General features: G+C 39.0%; 2 protein-coding genes across 4 annotated transcripts in view; one reads left to right on the top strand and one right to left on the bottom strand.

Annotated features, from left to right (window-relative positions):
• Nucleotides 1–18,965, bottom strand: part of LOC128874141 (uncharacterized) — a 109,121-nt gene that overhangs the window by 88,014 nt on the left and 2,142 nt on the right. The window lies entirely within an intron of this gene.
• Nucleotides 10,983–18,965, top strand: part of LOC128874143 (uncharacterized) — a 29,474-nt gene continuing 21,491 nt past the window's right edge. For all 3 annotated transcript variants that reach the window (XM_054118527.1, XM_054118526.1, XM_054118528.1), the window contains exon 1: nucleotides 10,983–11,242. The gene's annotated coding sequence lies outside the window, so the exon portion shown is untranslated. The remainder of the gene's footprint in view (nucleotides 11,243–18,965) is intronic.

The following is an 18,965-nucleotide window of genomic DNA, read 5'->3' as shown; positions in this document are numbered from 1 at the left end:
CAATATTTATATTTTTGTTTTGTATTATCTCGGCGATATTTAATCACCATTCGTAAACATTTCATAATGTGAAAATCACGCAACCATCCTTCAACAATTTTTCGATAAAAGACATGAATAATAAGTGGAATCTCAAATTGCAAATTGAAAAAAGAGTTACAGCAAAATAATACTGTACTCGTTGATAGATTTATATCACAATAATAAAAGAAAAGGAGCAACTGTTACAAAGTGACAAAATCAGAAGGTATGAGTGTATGCATTGAAAATGGCAACTAGAAATCCCAGAGATCCAGTTATCCCTTGAGGATCTTCGAGAGTAGAGGGTTCTAATCGTTACTCTGGGCACCAAGTACATTCTCTAATTACGTTAGGGGTCGTAACTCCGACAGTTATGAGAGCTTCTCCGAGTAGCACCCTTTATCTACATCTGAAAATTCAATGAAAGAAGCAGAAGCCACGATGGAGGAACATGCATGAAATAATCTTTTAAAAAGCGATCAGTGATTCAGATCTTTAATTTGTAGGTCAAGTACTCTAAATAAATCATTAGTAAACAAATTACAGTGCTGAAAACGATTAAAATGATGTAATTGAATGTACAGAATATTAAAATTGTGCAAATAAAAATTCTTTTAGTTGATATGGTTAATACTGTTTCGACAATGAAAATATAACAATCATAAATAGAAGTATAATTAATTTCTGAAATACAGTTGAATACATATTTTTACGTATTTTAAATGATTTCAGCAGCGTATCAAGAATTGCATTATTAATTTATTTATGTGATCATGCATACGTTCGAGAGCACCCTGTATAAAATACTGGCATTAATAATTGGACAGATTTAACGTCATTATAATACATTAACGATTCCCATACTGGGAAGACCTTTCCGTGCATTTAACTCGTTAATTAGCCGTCAAAATTTGATTACAGAGAACCGAGGAACGTATATGCGGACCATAAGTGTGTGCAAATATAGAACACGTTGCTATGCACCCAGTGCTGGGTGAATTTCGAATGGAAGCCATCGAAATAGACGTTTGAATGATTCCCTCTAAATAATACCTGTTTAAAATCTAATAATCAGATAATTCATTAAAACGGTGCTTTTGAAATATCTCGATTCCGAACAGGATCCAGTGTCTATATATACAGTGATCAAATGCTAAAATTAATATTCTTCGCACAATAAAAAAATCGTGTTTTTCTTAGAGTATTTCGTGGATTCAAGACACTTTGGGAATAAGCTTCCCAATTATGGTAGGGACGATCTTCGACTTAATCCGCAATTGACCTGCGCCCAGGATTAAATTAGACGAATATCAAGACCAAAGTTAAAGGTTAGCATCCGCGACCTCGTTCTGGTCCTGCAAGGGTTGACGCTAATCGGAATACTCGGGGTAGCTCTATCCTCTCCGAAAAGGCCGTGTTTCCCAGATTTCACCCCTATATTTACCTCGGGCTCGGAATACATTCCTAAATCGATCCAAGATCTGAATAACGCATCTCGTACGCTACGTATTATAAATATACCAACTCCCGATGATTGTATATTCTCAATTTCCTGCAAGAGATTACAGTGAAATTTCGTTTTGTATTCGTAGTGGAGGCGAAATGAATTTCAACACAAAATTGTATATTTTGATTAATGGAACGAGTGTGGAACAAATTCTCATTCAAATTATTGTGAAAACTAATTGCATGTTAGACAAACGTGTCTGTTATAGTTAAAACAAACTCCCTTTCAAACTAATTCCTCTTAATACCTAACTAATTCTACGTTTATCAAAAAAAAAGCTATACACCCAAAATAGTACTGTAAACAAAACTAAATTTTCCCATAATGCCATGATTCTTCACGTAGGTCTGCGAATATCGAAACTTTGGAAGTCGGTATATTTATGACACGCTGTATTAAGAACCTCCATCGTCCTGCTGGCAGCCTGCTCTACTACACCTGCTTCCTGCCCGACATTTCCCCGAACACGGTTGGAGGATTCCACGTGGCCCAAGACGAAGCCGGGAACTGCTATAATTTACAAGTTCGCGGTAACTAGCCCGCGAGAGATCGAGCAAACGCGATAAAACGAGCCTGATGATTAATTATTTAGATAAGGAAGGGCGCGCGAACCAGTAGCTGGCAAAATCTGTTTTCCACGGTGGACGCGAACCGAGAAATTTTCCTGGACACTGATGGGGGTAGAATAAGTTGGTAAAGAGATTGGGTTCGTCTACTGGCAGTTTCCCAAGTGGAATTTGCTCGCGGAAACATCGTCGTGAGCGTTTATGCGTGGAAATAGGACAGTTATGCGTATTCTAGTAGGTACGTGGTGGAAGTTCTTGAGATCGCCGCTAGATGGCTGGTATTATCAGTATCTACTCTCGCAAGGAGGGTTTGATGGGGGTACAAGAAGTATGGGAGATTGAGGTAAGTGGTAAGCAGTAGGGTAAGTAGGTATAACATAACAATTGATATTCGTAATATTATGTGCCCAATAGAGTGTACTTGAAATTTGGAAATTTGGTAATTATTTTGAAAAATTGCCGTGAGTTTGGTATGATGATGTTGTTAATTGATCTCCGAAATATTGAAAATTTTGTGTTAGGAGCAAACATAAAATTCACAAAAATGTTTATATTAATACTAATAATCGTAATATTATGTGCTCAATAAAGTGAACTTGAAATTTGGAAATTTGGCAATTATTTTGAAAATTTGCCGTGGAGTTTGATGTGATGGTGTTGTTAATTGGTCTCCAAAATATTGAAAATGTTGTGTTAGGAGCAAACATAAAATTCACAAAAATTGCGACTGGAATAAATCGTTTCACACAACCCTACAACTTGTTCAGAGTACCTAGCCTCTACTAAATCTATTCGAACGCCAGTCTCGGTTGTTTCGAGACGCTGTCGCCCTCCTTCGGTTCTTGGCTGAACCACGCTGCAAAAAAAGTCGTGACCCAAAGATGCAGTCAATCAACCTAAAGAAGTCCTGGCAACTTCACTCGATCTATACACTATATGTAAACAAAGTATAGAACAAGTGACATTGTACAGGAACCAACAATAAAATAAATGATTTGAACGAGTTTGGAACTGATTTCAACTTTCCAAGTCGATAAGAATTTATGTTAAGAATTCGCCCAAGAACGTCCATGCGAAAATGAAATAACTTCGACAGAAGTTCTTGCAGATTCGAGAAATAAAAAACATTGGGTATGCATCAACGTAATAAAAGTCATAATTACTCGAATTCTTTCGCGTGGAACGTCCATGGAATTCAAATATGGACTTCTATGAACGTATTCATTGATTCCTCATTCTGACCTTAATTCATGTTAATGAATCCAAGTTTGACTTTGGACAGCGTATCCGTATTTACACGATAGACAAATTATTAGCATGCTAGATGGAACTCATCCCAAAATTCGACAAGCCTGTTATTGTATGCATCAACAAGTAGCGCGATTCCCCACAATTTGTTAGGTAATGAGGGAAGTTGTGTTAACTCGCATCAAAGAGTACGAAATTACTTTGATAATGTGCTAGATGCATCGTCGTAAGCTAAACTGCACTTCTATAGATCGAATAGAAACGGAAGGAATTGAATATCGAGTGTGGGGAAACTCGTTTTCTGTGAAATTGAAGTCTGACGTGCAAATCGTTCTGCGATTTCAGTTTATACTTTCGTAACAAGTGAAAGGGCTCGTGTACCTTCGCGAAGATTTGTCGTTTCCTCGACTGTATCCCTGTTATTTGCATTTTCACTCGCCTAAATCTCATACATGTTTATGGAACAACATGACGCGTTGGCCATCGCTTCGAGGCGTTATGTCTAATCATCCGCATGAATATATATTGGAGGCGAAATTTGGATTGTGCGCATCGTAAACAGATGTCCGTACAATAGTGAGAAAATTAGAGCCTGAATAATTTTAATGTCGTGACGAAAAAACCTGAACATGTATGCATTTAACCCTTTGCACTCGAGAGGTGACTCTCAGTCACCATTAGGTTTTCTTTAGGTTTAATTTCGTGGAACTCGAAATGTCAATAACATGATTGTCGTTGAGACAAAGGTGACCTAATTCTCAAATCTCAAATTAAGGATCTCATTTTCGAAGTTAATCTAAGCTTAACATTCGTGACAATAAAATGCTAAGAAAGCATCTCGAGTTGCTGATAGATAGCAGAAAAAAAGCCTGGAGTGCAAAGGATTAAGAATCTTTGTTAAATTTATGCAATGTTTTTCTCTGATGCTTTGTACGATTTAAACGAACATAGTGAAACACATCAATGGATGGCGTATTCGTTTCAATATTTTGCAGACATCTCTCCGCCGAAAAGCATCAGAATTCGTCGGTCGATCGGTTTCAAACGCAGGCCTTTGAGGGGCCAGACGGGATTCGATCACGAATTCTTATTAGGATGGCTCTGGGATATGGAACAGAAACGAATATGATAAATCTCTCGCTTTGAGGCGAAAGCAGTTTTGGATCACGCGGAAGAACTTTCCTGGCATCTGTATCCGATCTTTGCTTGCGCTTTCACTGGCGCGGACCCTCGGGCAACGTGCATTTCCCATTGGGCAAACGGTTTCATGCAAGACTTGTTTGCAATGCAACTTCAAACTTCAATCTACTCCACGTAGCTCTGCGAGCACAATTGTTGGAATTAAAATAGCTTGTGTTTCTTGAAACGCGTGTTTTTCATGAAATTATTGAAGGTAAATATTATTTAGTATTATCTACAATATTAATTTCTTCTAATAATATGAATTTTTTGCTTTCTGGTATTAATGTTAAATAATTGAAGTAATTGTTAAGTAATTGAATGAATAGATTATTGGTGGATGAGAACAACGCGACCTACTTCCTACGAAATAAATATTAATTATGTCGATTTGTTTTCTGTTTTGTATAAACGGCAGGTACCATATATTTCGACGTGGATTTAACAATTATCCCGAGAGGTTTCAAGTCCTCACATTTAGTAGAGAGATTAAAATGTATAAAGCACTTTACATACCATTAATGCAAATTGCCAGGCGGTGTCAAATCTCTTACAAAATATGTAAAATCTTTCCCTAGATACTAACGACAATTCAATGAACTTTCGAATTACCGTTCTTTTTCTTTTCTTTTCAAAGAAAAATTTCGCATTGTCGACACGTGTTCTCGATCCATCTACAGATATTGTACCCGGAATTGGCAGTTGGCGGGTCCAGGAAAACGACCAGCGATAAATATTAAAATTCGCTCGACTCGTAGCCCAAGTTTCCCCGGTAATGCCCAATAATGAGTGTCCGTGAACTAAAAATCTCCGATGCTCTCGTTTTCCCTTGAAAATGCGAAGCACTACGTCGGAAGCCTTTCAAATCCTCGCATGGTAATCCGAGGGTAAAAAATGGAGAACGGAAAGCGAGAGAGACGCACGAATAGAGTGGAGATTTGACGATCCGTGAAAATGTTTTGTTAAAAAAAAAAAGAAAGAAAAAAAAAGAGTTCGTAAAATTGTCCCAGTCAAAATCGATGGTTATATACCTTTGGTATCTGCTGGAAAGGGCTTACAGTCAGGCGCAGATATATTCGGGTATATCTCGAACACTGCTTTCAGACTGAGATATTTTTTTAGGATGAATGTTATGGGAGAAAATCGTAGATTGCATTAACTAAGCTACATTATAAATAGAAACTGAAATGTAGATAAAACTGAACAAAATTATTTCAACATTCATCTCCTATTTACTTTCTACAGAATCCAGAATTTTATACGACACAATGTGTCAAGTAATACATACAATAGGATTAAATTATATATAAAATTCTAACAAAACCATTAATTTAAGATGTTAAGACAAGAATTTACATAAACCACGATTGAAGTAACACAGTCGTAGAAATATTTATAAAATGGACACTAAAATCAGAACTTTAATAGTTAATATTTTTTGTGCCATATTTCTCTACGTCTCGCCACTTTTTTATCTTTCCTTATATGCTCATACCACATTGACATCTACTAGAACGTCAGACTTTTAGCCCTTCCTGTACCAAACGTCAAGGATAAACCCATAATCCCAGGAAGTATGAGTTCCAGGTTTGACGTCACGCGTAATAGACCGGTAGTTGGCAGAGCCTTCGTTTGAAAGTATCCCTTGGCTCGGGACGTTAGAAAAATCTATACGGTCGTCAGGACGATCCAAGAGATGACATTGACTCCACATCGATATTCATCCTTTTCTTTGGTATTGTCCTTGCTCGATTCCCTTCCTTCGTTGGCTCACCACCCCCTTATTCTTCGCTCGGCAACCGGTCAGAACCGAATCGCGCACGTTTCCTCACGACTGTTTCATTGCTCGAATTGATACTACCCTCTTTTTATTTCCATTCCATTTTCCTGCTTTTTTTTATAACCAACTTTACTTCGTCTGCAATTTGTCCAACTTTTACGATTCCTGGGCCTTTTATGGGTTCCTCTACTACCTCGTTTAATTTGTCCGATGCACGAGGTAAACCGACCACGATTGGAATCTGAAGTGCTAGAGCTCTATTCGAAACGGAGATGGAATTTTAACCAGTATTCGTATCACGTACACATATTTTCATAATAAATTTGGAGTTTTCTTCGAATTTTATACATAATTCGATCCTGTTGCGAATACGTGCATACTTGTGACAAACTCTACGCTTCTACATTTTTATATTTAAAATTCTTCTTAGTTTATTTATACCTTAAAATGAAAAATAATCGTTCATTATCAGGAACATTATTACATATCCAATTATGTTTGTGAATGTATATTTAAATCCCTTTATGTTTTCATATAGAAAATTGTCCTCATTTCCCTCACATTCTAAAGTGGAAAAACAAATATTTACTTTCAGGATCGTTGTTAAATAACGAAATATAAATTGAAAACTAGATTATCGAAACCTGACATGAAAAATTGAAGAATTTTATATATAATAAAATTTAATCCTGTCGTGAATCTGTATGTTACTTGTCACATTCTCTTAAATCTCCTTTTATATTTTAATATCCAACAACGAAGAAAAAAAATAAAACAACGAAAAAACAAAATATAAATTGAAAATTAAATTTTCTACACCCACCTTGACCTAAAAAATTACAAATTGCTTGCATCCCACAATATTCACATCCTCACAAAACATGTGCCTAAACAATAGGTATCGGAATCACGCGAGGTCAACTGTTCGTGACAGTCTCGAAAGCCTCAACCTCGATAAAAGGACAAAGAGAATCCGCGTCATACGATTCGCCCCTTCTAGTAAAACCTGTTCGTCCTTTGATCAGTTTCATAGCATCGAAAACAACGCAGAAACGCGTCAGACTCGTCTGTCCCGGGGTGACTCACCCCAACACACCTACACACATGTCCGTTTGTACGAGCAATCCCTGCGCTTATTATTCGTTCGATTCCCGCGATACCAATTTTTCACATTACTCCTTTCCTTCTCTTCCGTTTCGTCAGTTTTACTTTTTCATCCGCTGTGCATCCCTTCCCTGGTGCTCGCATTTATTCCCGGGGATTCCCTCTTGCATTCCCTCCCCGGTGATTCCGTCGCAAACATTCATCAGCATTCTTTTTTTACACAGAGGCGTTGTTATTCCAGCGTCGCGTCTTCCATATTTTCCCCTTCGGTGCACAGCTTTTCCTCAGCGATTCGTATCGTCTCCGTCGCCCTTTATTTACGTCAGGGCCTCGCAGCTCGTCCTTATTTATCTCTTATTCATCCCCTGGCTTTTTCTTTCCCTCGGCATCGCCTTCTGTCCCTCTCCGGTTCATCCAACCGTCGCCCTCCCTCGGATTTTCCCCGTTTCCCAGTTCCATCTGCCACCCCTGGAGGATCCTCGCGTCTCCCTCGCTATTCCAACCCTCTCCATCTCGTTTATGTCTGTCCTTCTCTCACGTGGCGCCGCTATTGGCGTCAGCTTAGTATCACTATCCCGTTTCCTTCCTTACTTTTACTCTCGGCTTTCCGTTTCAGCTTCACGGGGGATCCGCCGTTTCCCTTCCACCAACCCCGTTGCTTCTCACTCGCCCCTGGCGTGCCATGGACACCCCTAAAACGTCCCAGCAGAGATCTATCGTTCTTCGTCGACCTCTTCGACGCTACCTCAACTTGATCCCTCCTTCTTGCTCGCAGGTATCACGCGCATCGTGTGTTACACGGTATTTCCGTTCATCCTCTTTCGACACTATCACTTCCCCCTCCTTCTCGCTATCTCCAACTCGCCCGTTCTATCAACAAGCCCCCTTCTCCAGAATCTCTCCCCTTCTTTCCATTTTATTCTTCCCTTTCCACAGCTCTCGACCAAACACTTTCTCTCCCTCATCCCCCATCCTCCACAGTGACCCCGCAGCTTCGAATCGCTTCTCTTTTTATTCTTTTTCCAATTTGCAATGCTTCCATTATGGGAGGGGGGATATCAGGGGTATCGGGTACACTGTGATGCGCATAATTACGGTATTTATTGGGAGGAGGGATGCTGTGGCAATTTATGCTTTAATTATATAGCAGAGTTGGGTATATTATTGTTTTAGTGACGAGTAACGAATGGGAAGTTCCAATTTTAAAAAAAAAATTGAATTTCTTTTCCAAAAATGATCGTTTATGGAATATTGGTTATAGAAACTAATCCCACTTGTTAAAAATGTCGTAGTTGAATTATTTTCTTGTAATAAATCCATATCTCGCCGATTTCAATCTTCTAATCCCCATACTGCATAATGTCACAAGTACCTGAGTTTCTTTGAAAGAATGTGAATAATTTAAGTAAAGACATACTTATCATTCTTGTCATTACAACTGGGAGTCTAGTTTCCAAGAATTGCAGGGTTCTGGAAAGTTTAGAAAAGCCTGATATACTCGAAGGATTTCGACACGTCCCCAAGAAAAATTCTCTGCTCTACCCGACATTTGCAGTCGCTGACATATCCCTACGTGTTTCCTGGGAACCGCGAATAGGGTGCAGTACATAATAGTTTCGGTGTAAAGACACGAAAGCAGCGAATGATGCATTCGGTCCGCGCGTGACGTATCGTGTGTACCGACCATACTTTAGCGCTCGAAACTACAACTTTCCGCAAACCAATTTTTCGTTGGCCCAATTCTGTAACTTGCAGCTACTGCTGGAAATTCGCTCGTGTTAACAGAAAATGGCGGCGAGGAAAGTTGAGCTTGTTATCCAATTCTTTTCATTTTATTCCGTGGACGTTGCTATTAAATAGACATCTATTTGCGTTGAACACTAATTGCAAAATAGATGCTTCATTTTTTATAGAATCTGAATTGGTTGATAGCTTATAATAGGAGACTTTGAAAAGTATTTCAAATATGAAAGTATTATTTTATTGGGCAATGAAGGATGGAAGGCTTATCTCGACATTATGGAAGCACCAGCGTTGCCAGCTAAGAAACAAGGACCGCGTTGTGCGCGAGGTAGATGCGCAGGAACCAATTCTGCGCGGGAACTAAATCTGCGCATCTACCTCGCGCACAACACGCTGCCCCTGTTTTTCACCTCCCTAATGTTTCCAAATTAAATACGTTTCTACCAATCCTATGTACCATAAATTATCAACACAAAGTGTGATTGGATCAACAGGAACACCCAAAAAACATCCACAACTCCAAGTTGTCAAATGAAACTCTCTCTCAGTTTCTTTCCAAGCGTCGTGGGTATAAATTATGCATGCAGGTTGTCGATAATGCACGTCGAGAAATCGATTGCTCTATCGACGCTCTTCACGACTTATCGACTTTGAAATAAAATATGTGGGCAGGGTGGAGGTTACTAGGAACATAACACTCTCATTACTGGGTCCCTCCCTGTTCGATTCTCTACGCCGTCTCAGCCTAGGGTTCCTTTCTCTGCGACCCTCGCGTCATAGAATCGCTGCCGTTTCCATCCATCTCACGCTACTGGGTGTTATACGACCCAACCCTCCTGCTTCGTGTCCCTGTCTTCGTCTATCGAAGCTGAGGAGCCTCACACATTCCTTCCCTTAATACTATTAGAGGCGATACGTCTAATTTCCACGAAACAAACATTTAAATACACTAATTCAATTTAGTGGTTTACCAGAAATTCGTGGAGTTTAGTATGACGACTTTGATGCAGTAACATGATATGTATGTACTGTCTGCGCGCGAGATGAATGCTACTATCCACGACCTCTAGATATCGCAACTAATTCAAAATTCGGAATTAAGAGATCGCTTTATCTACTTACAGGGTTTCGCATTTATAGTCTCACAATTTGTATAAAGTGTGGTAGAACATACGATCATGACCAGTTCCATTCTTCTCGCGCGTGGACAGTACATACGTCAACCTGTTTTCTCTCGTATCTCGGAACTGGTCTATCAGAATTTGACGAAATTTGGCATAACAACTTATATCTACCAGCCGCCAATAACACTCAATTTTCAACAAAATTCTCACACGTTACTCCTCAACCCCAGAGTGATATTCCTATTCAAACAACCTTCCTAAACTCGACTTCGATTTAATTACAACTCCTAAACAACTACCAACAAGAAAGTTCATTAAGTCTGCGCCCCGAATCCGTCCTATTCGACGTCGAACCCAAAAGAGATCTCTCGTCGAAGAATCGCAAGCCCGTTTCCATTCGTCGCACGCTACTGGGCGTTACATGACCCAACCCTCCCTAGCGCTCCTGTTTCCATCCCTGTTCCTCCTGGATTCACCAGCTCCACGCACCCTCTGCCCTCTCCTTTCCCCAACCGCCCCTCCCGGAGACCGTTCCAGGTCCGCTCTCGCTCGATCCTGCGTGCATTCCCCCCAGTCGGTCTTTCCCTGTCCTTCCCGCGGTTTCTCTGTCGTGAGCCGTGGCAACCGCTCTCGGCGCAGCCCGCTGCTTCTCGCCGCCGTTATTAGACAAGCGGCAACATTCTGGCGGACGCCGGGGACGTTCAGTCGGCACCGCGTACCACCCGCGTTCGCCTCGTTCCGAAAGGAACGCGCGCAGGCCGCCAAACGCACTAGCATACCACATTGACAAACGAAAAAATCGCGTTTCACTCGGTGGGATCGAGTGGTCCTACCCCTCCAAAGAGACTTGGACCCACCAACGAGCAGCCACTCCGACACCTGGGGGCCCCCGACTCGCAGAGGCGACTCTCGCCCGCCACAAACACCAGACGTCCCCTCTGTGCTACGAATCTTGTTTGAATACACCAAGGTGTGTACCTGTTCCCTAATCGTTCGCTGGATCTCATACTTCGGGATGTGATATTTTACTTCCACGAGGATCTCGCGCCAATTCGTCGCTGACCTTTCGGGTACGCTTAAGATAGACACGGAGAGATTGCCCTTGAATGGGGGATTCGAGTGATAAGTTTGCTGAGGAAGGCTGGTCGATGATGGAGCATGGAATAAAGTAATGATTAATGTCACCGTTTTGACGTGAAATGTAATTTGTGGAGGGGAAGACCGGGGAGTTTCTCTCGTGTCGCGAGGACCGCTCAAGGGCAATCTTTATGGCTACCCGAATTTACAGCTCGAGGACCACTGTTACGCGCCAGCCATATTTCGTGGAACATTCGATGTGCGTTGGAAAGATATCCACGATTGTTTTGATACTATTTTTGTAGGGATTCGTAGAGTGTAGGTGTGTAGTATTTAGTATGGGATTTGTTTGAATCCTAGTTGGGAAGATATCTTTGTACCATCTTTATTGGCATTTACAGACTAACTGATTCGTCTACCTGTTTACTCGATGTCATAAACTTTATTGAATCTTTGTTGCACGTTAAGAAGATATCTTTATATCATTTTTATTGACATCTGCAGACTGTAACTGAAATATCTACCTATTTACCCTGGTTCATGCTTCATTGAACCTCCGTTGTGCGTTAAGGAGATATCTGTAGGAGTCTTTTTATCATTTTTGTTGGCATCTACAGAGCGTAACTGAAACAACTACTGGGGGTTCCATTTACCCCGTACTTTAAGAGGACATCCGCAATAATTTCGATAGTAGTTTTATAGAGATCTACAGAGCGTAACTGCGACGCCTATGCTCCCATATCTCCCCTCACATACTTCGTCGAACTTTTGCTCTAAGTTAAGAAGATAGCTCTTGTAACTTTTCTACTACTTTCATAAAGATATACAGAGTGTAACTGCAGAGTCTGCGGTTTCTATATCTGCACCACGCTTCATTGAACTTTCCCTTCGAGTTAAAGAGAAATCTTTCTTAATTCTGTTACTATTTCTATCGAAATCTAAGAAGTCCACCATCGAATTAGGACTATTCAGAACACTCGACATTTTTAATTTTTCTTGTCAAAATTGAAAGACATAAAAGGATCTCTGCTATAAAAGTTAATTAACCACCAAGCTGTTGTATAAATACATACTAATAATTTATATTTTCCTCTCTTGACTCTACTATGCAACCATTATTGGCAAAAGCTCTCAGAAATGTCCTGGCCTCATTATTTTCCCAAACATTTGAACTTCCGTGGATCGGATTATCGAAGACGAGTACACGAGCGATTAGTCCAGACTCCAGACACTTTCAATGGCATTCAACTTGGTTCAACTGGCCATGGAAATGCTGGGATGTTTCTCGATAGAAGGATCTCTGTGACCGATTTGGCTCTGTGTCATGGTGCTCTATTCTACATACATACTGTCGGCCAAATCTTTGGAATCACTTGCTAATTCGTACCGAAATCGATCGTCCTAATAAATTCTATTCCTGGTCCATCGTTACCATACCAGATGTTAACACGAATTGCTTTTATAAAAGCAATTTTTTCCCATGAAAGAATAATTTAACGACCAGTACTTGGTATTGGCAAAATAATTTTCAAGATTTAGAATATTTCACTTATCAATTTCTTTAGAAATAAAATATCCTTGGATATTTTGGAAAGTGTTCCCAAATTCTTAAAATATTTCTACTTGTTTTGATTTATTTATCGACCCCAAACTTTTCGCCTGTTGTGTATTAATATTCAGGAAAGAATTATTGTACAATAATAATAATTTATCGTTTATAACATACTTTTATAACATTTAGTTACAAAAGTAAAATTCTTCTAGGTGTTCACAATTCGATGTTGTCTCTTTTTTCCCAATTTTTCTCGTAAACTGCAGAATGTTACATAAAAATTTACGATTCCATTTTCTCCCGAACCGATATATGTGAAAGGTGCACCAGTTCCATAGTTATTCACAACGGGCTCTAGGAGGGATGTATTCTGCTAGTATATTCCACGAGGATCGTGTTTCCCAACCGTTGACATTGGATTTGTCACTGATATTTCGCAAAGATCCCTCTTCGTTACCAGACGTGGAACATAAACTAGAAAAGGTTACCTCTGGATGATGGAGTTCAGAGTCAGTGGCCAGAATGTTTTTAAAAAATGATACACGTGTATTGTTACACGACGCTTGGTACACAGAGTGGGCCATATAAAGTGTTGCAAGCTGTAATTAATTATTAAAGTAAAATTCATTTATGAATTCTCAATTCGATGGTAAGCTGAAACCGCAGGAGCCTTCGAGTTCAATTTGATTAGTTTCCAGATTAGTTTCAAATTAGAAAACACTAAATTAATAGAGTTCAAGCCAATAAAACTAAATTAACACACCTATTAAATTAGTTAAATTTAGTAAATTACATCTCTTAAATTATTAAAGTTTAAATTGATAGAGTTTAAATTAATAAAGTTTAAATTTAGCAAATCTATTAAACCAGTACAGATATCCAAATACCATCAAATTATTAACCCTTCGATTTTTAACAAATGAACCTCCTAGCTCTCTCGGGTACCTCAACAAAATTGTTGTACACTTTATTCATGACCCACCCAGTATACTCATCACTCGAAAGAATTTGTTCTTCTCTTTTGAAAGAAGTTTCGCGATAACTATCGTCGTCTCCGAGCTGGGAGACGGTGGATTTCCGTTTCCTGGTTCGCGAAGGCGATATAAATTACCGTCGACGTCAGAATTGCTCGCTGGTGGTAACGCTGCACCGAATTAATTCAAATGCATCTCGATTCGTCACAGGGTACACGTCGAACAGGTCGAACGCGGTCCCAGTCTACCTGCGCGACTTTGTCTGATCAGAGCGCGGGTCATACTACTTCAACGCTGCTCGGTTCGATCCACTTCGCGTCTGATCAACGGTCGAGCAAATCTACTTAGCTTCCATTGTCGCCTTTCAGAGTGGAACCAGACAGCCTTTTCGCAACTTTCTAAATTGACGTTGACGGATTTCGGTAACTCTGTTCACGTACAGGGTGGCGTGAAAGAGAGATCTCGAGGTGTGGTGTGAAAATAATTTTAAAAAAGTACAATGATTCGAATAATAGTTTAAGAAGAGAACGAATAGAATCTAACGAAAAAGGAGGACAATGTTATTTTATAAATGTGTATGAATATAGTTATACATGAATTTATATATACGTGCAATATGTATACATGTATATATAAATTTGTAAGTACCTATTAATTATTTCAATTTTATAAAATTAAACTCTCTACGCTAACATCATTTCTTCAGAGGAAATGTTCAAGGGAATGTCGATTTCCTAATTTTTTTTATAAAAAGACCAATCTGACTGGCATTTTAAAAACACTATCAAATGAAATGAATATTGTAAACGTTCCTATTAATTTTCTGCATACAATTCATTCTGAAATGGCAAGTAAAAATTATGAAAAACCCCGTACGTCAACACTGTAGATAAAACAAGTAAAAAATTACTTAAGAGCGATTAAACAACCGACGAGATGGAAAATCCAACGAACGAGCAGCGTGGATTGAATCGAAACGTTCAACGATCAAATGAAGAACTGAACGCTCTAGGGGACGAATGGAAAAATCGAGATGAACGATGAATATTGAAAGCGATTCGTTTTTAATATCTGTAAAACGCCTTGTTTGTATTTAAAGAGAACTATGGTATAAAGTACGCAATTCAATTCTTCTAAACTGTTATCAACAAATATATTTACAATAGTACCATTAATCTTACCCAATAAAAATCGATAGACAGACTTAAATGGAAAATTCTCGTCCCTCGATGATAAATCGGAATTAAAATGCTCCCAATAGCCATCGCTCCCATAATCTTTATTTATTCGATGAAGATTGCAGTCGAGAACTGGAGAAAATAAACGCAGAAACTATAGAAAATATTGTTAGCGTCCTCGTCAGGGATGGCGAGCATTTCTCAGCTCCGTTTCCACGGATAAACGACCAATCCCCATTTTCCCTTACCGTCGGTCGCGTAACCCCCTAATGAACCGGCGCAGCGAATGATTAATCGGGACTAATCGTATTTCCGGCGCATTTCCATTCCGATGCCTGGTTCTCGTCCGCAATAGAAACGATACGCCTCGAGTTTCGCACACGACGGGCTATCGATACGCTATTTAAACTAGGGATGAAGCGGAAGGGGTAGAAATCTAACGGAATATTGTGAAAGTGTATCACAGCAGGAAACGAAATGGGACCAGAGTCCAATCAATCGTCGCTCTGTCTGGTGCAGCCTTCACTGTTATGCTAATATAACGGTAAATGGTGTCGTAGTTATCACAGGCCGTGATCATGTTATGTATATCTGTATACAGTACACGTGTATTATGTATAGGACATGTATATATAGTTTGCAAGTACACTATTAATATTTTTAATTTTATGAAACAAGAGTTTCTACACTTTCCTATTCGTAAATGTAAATGTATATTAGACAAATTCTAACGTATTATTTCTTTAGAGAAAATCTTCGTGAAAATGTAGATCTCCTAATTCTATAAAAACAAATCAACAGTTGCAAGACTAATCTGACTGGAAATTTGAATCTGGTTATGTATGAGTAATCAGGAATCATGATTAACAGTGAACACTAATAACGAACTCCCACGCGAGCAATGTTTATTGCATTCTTTACGATGAGAGACTCTTTATTTCAGAGTCATCTTGACAGCGTTAGAAATGAAATTATTGAATTAACGTGCGTGAAGAATTTATGATATAGAGAAAAACAGAAAATGTCTTTCGTAATAGGAAACAAAGAATACTTTCTCCTAAATTTGTAATAAGAAAATATTCTTTGTTATTCATGTAATGCATTTACGAAGGTTTCGGTAAATAAAATTGTCTTCCTAATTCAAATGAAACGATGGACTCGTATTTCGAGTATAAACACTTGTAAATAACAGCAGTAATTATGATTATTGCGCGGCTCTGGTTAGGTTTGGGAGACAACGCCTCGGCTGGGCATTTCCATTGATCGTAAACCGAATCTGTATATTTCTCCCAGCCGTTTAATTGCTCCCAAAATGCCCTCGTTGCGGGGGACCTCCGAAATCTAGTTCAATGGTTTTTGGCTCCAGAACGAAGAATAAAACTTCCGTCGTGGCGATGGGAGAAAATGGTAGAGGTCAAAGGGCGTGGCTACGGTAATGCGGTAATTTTGGAAACACGCGACATCGATATTCCTCAAACACCCCATTGACACCCCCTTGGCTCCGCGAACGTGTTGGTTGAAGTCCACGAGCTATCAGAAGAAAACCAAAGTTTGCTTGCTATACCGGCAGAAACTTTATTCGGACACAATTTCTGATTGGTCGGTTAAGTATTTATCGATTGGAAGTACTTAAATTTGGGATTACAACAATTTATAAAAAAAAAAAAGAAACTTAACATCTTGAATATAACTATAAAATCTAGATACGAAATGAATTTTGGATTCACGTATTTTAGTTTCTAAATTTATACTTTTATGTGGTTGTCAAATGCACGGAAATAAATATGAAATATAATGACGGACTAGTACACTTTATCCTGATATTTTTTATTCCTGTTAAAAGCATCCTTTAGAAAAGTTTTGCTACCGCCAGGAGAAAAGTCTAACATAAAGGAAACTGGGGAAGTATAAAGAACTTCAGAGTTTTCGAAAAAGTCCATTTTTGTTAGACTTTTACGAAAACTTTATAAAAAATTGTGCTATATTTTTTCTTTGAAAAGAAAATTTCATGTATGATCCTTTCGAAAATATATTTAATGAAAAAAACTAAATTCACCGTTAGAAACAAATTTTAATAAAGCACATCTACGCCCAATAAAAGTCTCTCATACTAATTTCTGTGCATTCCTAACAAAATTCAATCCAGTTTTAATTAACACCAGCTCCATTTAAGAATTCCACTACACGTAAGAACACCAAAGTCTTAAAATACACAATTCTCCAGCAAACCCAATGCTAACATAAATTAATAAAATAATAGTACAGCTCTAACTATAGTCAGTTCGTCGTCAGTTTTCCATTATTGACGACGTCGTACGAGAAACTCCCTTCATATATGATTTCCGACTGGCGCACATTCATAGTTCGCTCGATTGACGTGTTGCGCGATCGGATACGACCACGTTCGCGACACGTTTAAACGCGTATCCGCCAAGTTATGCAAGTAAGCTTAACTTCATCTGGCTGTAACGGTCGGTGGGGAAATTGTGAAGCGAAATTGGTGATCTTGCACCTTGTGCCCCGTGCAATTCCATTCGCTCGCATTTCATCGCGTTAAATGTCAACCCAACTTATCCTCGTATCGTCGTCTGGTCACCGGGATGAAACAATGGGCGGAAATTTTAAACATCGTGCGGGCACGATTCATCTGTGGCTGACAAAGGCATTTTCAGTCGGGCAGCAATTTGTTTGTTTCAAATAGCTCGCCAGCGAATGGAGTTGTTTTATTTTGATTTGTCCGGCCAATTCTAGTGAAATTGTGTTTTATCGGAAGTATGCAGACCGTAGATACTCTATTACCCAGTGATGGGCAAAACCCTAGGCTTCGAATAAATCTGAAGTTTGCTGATCTGTTCGTCTCGTTTCCTCTTTTGAAAATTTTCCAAAGAAGGAAACGAGACAAACATATCGACAAACTTCAGATTTATTCGAAGTCTAGGATTTTGCCCATCTCTGTTATTACCCATGCTACACTTGAGCTTGTATGATTAAGACGTTCTTAGCTTTGCTATTTTTTTTGTTGCGATTTATAAACTTATGATTTTCAATGGCAGAAAAGAAAATATATGAAGTTTGAAGAATGGAGAAAAGATTAGTTGGATTGAATGTGTGTGTGTGATATGAATAAGACTAGGACGAACTATTTTGGTTAGTTGTCTTTTTTGATACTTTTGAAATTCGAAAGAAACATGGATAGTGGAATGGATTTGCTGTTTGATCAAAAGGAAATTTGGTGAAGTTCTGTGGAAGATAAGTAGATCGATATGGACTGCATATTTGAGGCAAAAAATTTAATTGGGGCTCAAGGAAGGATCGATTGACCCATTTTAACTGGATATTTCATGTTAAAGTAGTCACAAGCCTCATGAAGAGTCGCTCTTTTAACTGAACAGTTTAAATTTGAAGAAGAAAGTGGTATTCTATAAAATATGGCAGACATCTACGTAAACTGAATATGTGTCATGTCGTATTATCTTGCATCATGTTGCATTTTGTGACTATATTAACTAGACATTCTACACCAAAATATTCTGAAAAAAAATAAATCAAGGCCCTCCCACTTGAACATTTGTACTAAAAAAGAAATTAAATAAAACTCCACTAAGGTATACGAACTGAACTACACGAACTGAATATTTTATGCATAAGATTAATTGGCGCTCAGCAAGGGACCAATCGACCCACGTTACCAGAGTAGCCAAAAAACGAAAAATTCCAGAGCAAATTAGGTGGAACTCCACGAGCAAAATCCGTGGGATCTAAATACTTTATGCAAAAAAATTAACTGGAGCACGAAGAGTCCATCGAGCCCACGTTAACCGGACAGTTCAAGTGGAAAGAATTAGGTGAAGCTTCGCGAACGATCGGTAAAAGTGTGTTACACCGAACTGCTCGTATCTACTATTACCCTCG

The sequence above is a fragment of the Hylaeus volcanicus genome, chromosome 3 (assembly GCF_026283585.1).
Source record: "Hylaeus volcanicus isolate JK05 chromosome 3, UHH_iyHylVolc1.0_haploid, whole genome shotgun sequence".
NCBI lineage: Eukaryota > Metazoa > Arthropoda > Insecta > Hymenoptera > Colletidae > Hylaeus > Hylaeus volcanicus.
The sequence above is the reverse complement of the archived record's forward strand: the minus strand, read 5'-3'. Positions and strand labels throughout refer to the sequence as shown.